The sequence below is a fragment of the Etheostoma spectabile genome, chromosome 12, assembly GCF_008692095.1.
Source record: "Etheostoma spectabile isolate EspeVRDwgs_2016 chromosome 12, UIUC_Espe_1.0, whole genome shotgun sequence".
Lineage (NCBI taxonomy): Eukaryota > Metazoa > Chordata > Actinopteri > Perciformes > Percidae > Etheostoma > Etheostoma spectabile.
Window position 1 is genome coordinate 584,803 of NC_045744.1, and position 6,501 is coordinate 591,303.

A 6,501-nucleotide genomic window follows, 5' to 3' on the forward strand; every position below is an offset into this window, starting at 1 on the left:
TTGCTGCTTCTTCACTGGCAGCGACACAAAATCCCTGGAAGCAGCGAGGGAGTCTGGAACGCAAAGGGCAGAGGTGTTGTGGCTTCTTCACACCGTAAGCAGACACAATTATACGTGTAACGTTATTACCAAAATAAAAGTTAGCTTTGTAGAAATTGTGGTATTTCCCAAAGAAAATAAGTAGCTCACATATTTACACAAAACCGCTTTGCTACCCCATTGTTGTGTAACTAAGATATCTGCTGAATTCTTTCTTTCCATTGACAGATTTAGCTTCTGTACGTCCGCCAAATTCACATGTAGAAGCTATTTTTAACAAAGTGCCCTGTCAGCGGCTGCTGGGTTGGAGAGTTTGGAGAGTTTGTGTGTTCCACTGTGGTTCCTGGTTTATTTTCATTAATAAAATGGTTTTTCCTTCAATTCTGTGATGTTGGCATGGAAATGGCGGAGTAATATTTAAAGTGATGAGCTTGGTGTGCTCAAAGGGTTCTGGGTGTGCTGTCATCACGGATGTATGGGCTGTCTTGCTGATATGAGCACGTTCCACATGTCTCGTTGACCAATCAGATTGCCTGAGGATGCACAAGGACTATAAGCACATTATTATGTTAATTAAAAATCGTATTAATGACTCAATAAATTGTCTTTCCTATCAAATATTTTTTTCCTACACTTTTAGGTCTTAAAATGTATTTGTGGTGGTCTTAAACAGGTCTTAACCAGTATTAAAATTGACTTAAAAATGGAGCAAGAACCCTGAAAGAAGCAACTTAAGTGATTGAAAAGTATTAAAAGATTCAGCTTATTTGCATTCCTTCAGTTATTTTTTTTTTTGTTTGTATACAAATTAGAGTGTAATCAATGATATCTGTGTAAAAACATCATGAAATAATACATAGCACTGCTATAAAATGTAATGTGACTCCAACATTTTAGAACAGCAGGTCATGTAAATCATTCAGTATCTAGAGGGAGTTTTTTTCTGCACATTGGCTAATAGGAGGGAGGAGTGTGTGTGTGTGTGATGTGGGAGGAGACAGGGAGGAGTGTGTGTGTGTGTGTATCTACATGATGGGGGGAGGGGACAAAGAGGGAGCGAGAGAGAGGATTTGTGGCATGTAGTTTGTCAGCTGTCATTAGGCACAGATGACACACACACACGAAGGTAATCTCGCAGAGAAAAGAGAGGAAATACAAAACGTGTGTGTGTGTGTGTGTGTTTGAGTGCTGTGTGTTGTGCACTGCTGTGTTGATTGTGTGTATGGTGTGAAAACCAGTGCGTCCAACCAGCCGGCGTGGGATGGTCGGCCGGCTCTGGACTGGTTATGGACTGGTTGACCCAAAGCAGAGGTAAGGGACCAGCAGACTGCTGCTTTATTCTCTTCTCAGGAACACATGGAAGGGTTAACCGCCAACATGGAAGCTATAGCTTTACTTTCATAATTGAAGTGTTTGAGTTTGTAGATGTCTGTTTAAGTGTAACACTCCTGTGTTTTCTAAGCAAACTGAAGCTTAACAAGCATTACTAAACATTAATAACTCATAGGAAGATGTTGGGCCCTGTGTTGAAACACCTGTCAGTCAATTTGGGAGTCCACTCCCGGGAGACAGTTAGGAAGATTACATTTAAATGATCAATTGTTGGAAAATAAAAGTTTATTTTATTTCAGTAACCAAGTCTTATTTCTTACTATACAATTAGTGACAATTTGCAATATTATCTTACTGTATGTCTATTATTACCAAGATGAGTTTGATGCTCACAGTATGCGAGACTATCTTCTTAGTCAGACTTGTACTTTGAGCTGTTTGAGTGTGTGTGTGTGTGTGACCAGTCATTCATAACCAACACACAGAGAGAGAGTGCACAGTCAGCGGGCCTGTAGCTGCTCTGTCACCTGAGGTCTACCCAGCCAACTGTTTGCTCCGTGTGCTCTGCTTCAGTAACCACTGTTGCTGCACTCATTCAGAAAGCAGCATGTTCACTATGTGCAGCGAGTGTCCGGAGAAAGCCAGCAACGTTTTCACAGTATTACAGAGTCAGTTGGTGAATGCACAAGTTTCACGATGACATGTTCCCATTTTAGAAAAACATGATGGAAGCTTTTATTGTACCCCGTTAGTAAGCGCTAGATCAGTGTTAATCACAGTTTACTACAAGGAGATCTACGCAGGATAATACATCACATAATATTTATGTTTGTTTTCAAATAAACAGATATCCAACATCTGGAACACACAACACATTGCAAGAACAAATCAATGCTTTGGTGCTTTTTGAATGATTATTGCACATTATGTGCCCTAGCAGACCAATGCTAACCTCTAAACAAACTAGATATGCTTTGTTGTTGGAAATACTGAGCAAAGTTTTTAAAGGTATTTTCTTTCTGAACTTACTGGTATGAAATCTTTCATATCCACACTGCAAAAACATGATCTTTAAAAGTGGCTCAGCTGTGACTGTATGTTAATTTCCACCCTGACACTAGCTGGAGCTGCAGATAAGTCGATCAGTGAGTGGAAGGTGGAGTTTGACCCCGAGGCCACTCTAACTATGTCAAACTCCAGCCCTGTTTTTCTTTCGTTTTGCGTTGCTTTAAAGCTCGTCTTAGCAGTCGTTTTAACTCCCATCAGCTGAAACATTGTATCAGATTTTTATTGATATTAGTCTTGTTAGTGTTTTACAGGCTGCCATGGCGTATAGTGTGGAGGGGAAATCTACTTTTTTTTTTCCTGCATAAATCTGTAATATGTCACAATATTGCAAAGAATAACCATCTGTGTTAGCTTATTACTTGTCAAACTTAGAAGCATCATGAGTGTATTGTCAATAAGCTGATTGGTAAGCTGGCTGTATTGTTCCTGTACACCCCCACCATAGACAAAGTTAAACCCTTCCTTTTTCTTTCCCTGGGACTTGTTGTTGTCCTTCATGTGAAAACGTCCTAATCTGAGAAGATAGACATGAAACCTGAGCTGAGAAGACTCAGGAGTTGTGTCCCGAGTGTGCTGCTGTTGAATGTTGTCTGTAGAAGAAGAGTACAGCTGCTGCACAGCCTGACCAGAGAGGGTGTCACTCTGATGATAAACAAACTCCACCACACAGTTCTTGGTAATTGACGTCTTTGCTATTCTGCTAGTTTGACTTATTTTCAGTGTGTACAATTTTGCAACCCTCACATTTTGTGTATGTGCTTGAGGGTGACTAAGGGCTAGTCTTATATGTGCAAATGGGTGCACATGGGGGGGAATTACATCGCATTACATTTTTTTAATATGGAAGAGTATTGCGGATGTTTGTGTTTCTCCTAATGTGCCTGTGTGTGCGTCCGTGTGTACTCATAATTGAGTTAGCATCTGGGCAGGCATGTTCAATGTTATTGATTCCGGTCTATAATCAGTCGGGCCCCCCCGTACGTGAAGCTGCCCATGCAGAGTAATGAGCAGTAGGGTTTGTTGGACATGAGGAAAAAGTGGGATATGCTATAATGTTAAATGTTTTGCGATGATGATGATATTACTTGCAATAAATAAACATGTAGTGTACTCAGTTCTGCTGCTTTCAGTGTTCAGTAACAAATTGCTTGTTTAAAATCATTTCCAACATTCTTTTATTGAACAAAGTGAAGGCATCATTAACAAAAGAATGAGTTACATTTTAAAGTGCAGTTTTCTACTGATATTTTCTTTCAGCTAACAAAAAATCGGACTTCTTCACATAGAGTGGCATCCTTTCGCGATGTGTTTATTGGCCAGCTGATATTGCGATGGCGATAAAAACCCAATATATTGTTCAGGCCTAATGAGCAGCTGCAAACAGTTTTTATTTGAAGTCTCTTTTGATTTTGGTCCCATCTTCAATGCTGCCGATCATTGCTCTGGGGTTTCTGCGCTCCACTTGACTGAGATCAACTTTATTTTTATTTATTAAGATTTTTTGGGGGGTCTTTTTCCCTTCATTACAGTGACAATGCATCAACACGCAGCAAAGGGTAGCAGGTCGGACTGGAACCTTGCACCGCTGCAGGACTCGGCCAACATGGGTGAACACTCCCACTGGGTGAGCCAGAGGCCGCCCCACTGAGATCAACTTTTAATCAAAAGGCTGGTTTTCTTGGATTTGTGGTTGATGCAGTGTGGGTTTGCTCTTCTGGTTCTCTTTCCTCATTTTCCAAGGGAATTGCACACATACAGGTTTGAAATTGATTTAGTATTAACTGTAGAAAACAAATGTCCAGTTGGAATCATCGTCCACGTAATATGGATCATTTCTACAGAATTCAGTGATAACATGGTCCTCATTTTGCAGTGGCTCCAGCAAATTCAAGCATGACAAGATTCCAAATAAGAAAAAAAGTAAAGAAGAATAGACAGGGTTTTTAATTAAACAGTGCTGATGTGCCACTAAATCGTTCAAACTTCTACTTGTACTGTTATTCTGATACCAATTAGTCTGTATTTGTTGAGAGAGGGGCCGGTGGGGTGGGGGGGGCCAGTTTGCCAATAATTGGGTCCGTGTGTACAGCTTGAGGTTTACGACGACTCACTTCACAGCACACAGCAAGGCGTTTGCTTCCCATTCCAGCACACCAGTGTCGGGGGTCTTTGGAAGCTTTGACAGCAATTCATTAGAAAAAGGACCGGGCTGCCAGGTGGCTCGAGGGGGGGCGACTGCTTTGTTGGTATGATGACAACATTTTAGATTTTAAACATAAATTGGTTGACCATCTGACAAACTACACCATTCCAAACGTGTCTCTAGTGAGTAGGAACTGCTAAACCATCAGTGTGTGTTCAGCTATGATATTAGACAGAGAATCATCTTTGTAACTTTTTTCTTATCTTACCTCAGTTGGTGAGTGAGAAGAGCTTTTTAAACAGATCTTAGAGGTACAGATAATTAACTTAAGCATGCCAAAACATTTTCCTAGAAGCCATTCAATTCAAATCCTACTCACTGAGTTGGCTGTAAAGGATGCTAAGCGGCAAATAGCTCAACTTAAAAGCATCCTGATGTGTTGACTCAAGCAAACCCATCTTCAGTAGTTTTGGGGAGTCAGTTATTTTTGCAGGTGAATGGGCGAGCTGCTGCTGGAGGAAGTGGGGTGCGTTCCAATCTCCTTAGTTCCCTGCGAGGTGGACTGCGTAAGATTCCAAAGTGCAGGGGGCAGTCAGGCTCTGTTCAAGGGAGAAGAATTGAACATCTGGAAGTTCACAAACAAGATTACCCATCGTTGCGCCTCGTTAAAAACAACAGCGTACGTTTTGTAAATGAATCGCAACACATGTATTCACAAGTTACATACTTGTCAATAGAATATGTTTTGTAATGGTATCAACTTTTGTTTCAATATCTCAGTTCAGTAGAGTGATATTGCCACAGTAGCAGCAACGTATCCGAGGTGTTTACGTTACCAGGGTAACCATAGAGGAAGTGATATTGTGTTGGAACTGATGTTAACTGATATTCCCAGATCAGGGAGCAGGGCGTAGGGAGAAGCCTTGATGTACACTGGATCAGAATGCAGCCGGGGTCTTCAGACCATGCAGGGAGGTCTTGGACCATGTCCAGCGTAAGGATGTTAGTCATATTAAGGCCGGCTTCTAATGAAGCTCAAAATAAGGCCGCTTGATATAAGCATGCGACCAAATAGCTAATTGTTAAAAATTTGATTTGGGTTGTAACAGTAGTTTTCAGGTTGAGTACAGCGTTTCAGTTTAGGTACTATGTCTCGTTGACATGCAACACCAGAATTGGTACTTCCTTTGTGTGGTCAATAAGAAGGCAATAATGCTTCTAAAAAGCGTCCATTTTGGGACATTGGCGGTTTTCATAGGACTGGTACAGTAGTCATTTGGGTTTCAAAGAAAAAGGGGTTTTGTGACATTATTTTATACAGAGAAGCACTTCTTTTCATTTCGTTTTAAATATGACAAAGTAGTGTTGAATAGTTTTACACCCTCCGAGCACTTTGTGTTCTCACCTGTTAGTCACCTGTGGTTGGCTGTTACACCAAGTTGAAGAATTGTTGAGATGAGGAGTGCCTAACTTGTGTTTGTGCTCTTTATACTGAGTTAGTTTATTTAAAACACTTTATTTGAAGTCCAAAATGGTTTATGAATACTTGTTGAGTTAGCTAATGTGTTTATTTGCTTGGAAGTGATGTACTAACTTGTGTGTTTTGAGATGTATGCCTTCAATTTTTGTAATTTTTAACAAAGACTTGTGAATAATTTGCTTTTTTTTTAAATCTCAGGTTAATGTTTTTACATGTGTTGGTATTTACTGTCATGTGTTTTTTATTTTGATGTTTGGTTTTGATGCACCAGTTCCATATCCTGGTAACTAGAGTTCTCTGAGAACACAATGGGAAGTAGCTCAGCGAGTTCCTCTGGCATCGAGTAGTGCTGCTCATTAACTATGCCCTTGTAGCCGAGCTGAACCAATCACATCATTGTATCTAAAATACATTAGGCGGGGCCAGAGGAGAGCTGCAC

At 40.6% G+C, this 6,501-nt stretch overlaps 1 protein-coding gene across 8 annotated transcripts in view; it reads left to right on the forward strand.

Moving 5' to 3' along the window:
- The window catches only part of LOC116699374 (nuclear receptor coactivator 2), a 60,277-nt gene that overhangs the window by 11,834 nt on the left and 41,942 nt on the right, over positions 1-6,501 (forward strand). Inside the window, exon 1 of one of the 8 annotated variants that reach the window (XM_032531910.1) lies at positions 1,087-1,350. The exons of 6 other annotated variants lie outside the window; for them this stretch is intronic. The gene's annotated coding sequence lies outside the window, so the exon portion shown is untranslated. Of the gene's footprint in view, positions 1-1,086; positions 1,351-6,501 lie in introns of those variants that run through there. One more of the 8 variants, XM_032531912.1, reaches the window with a different exon arrangement.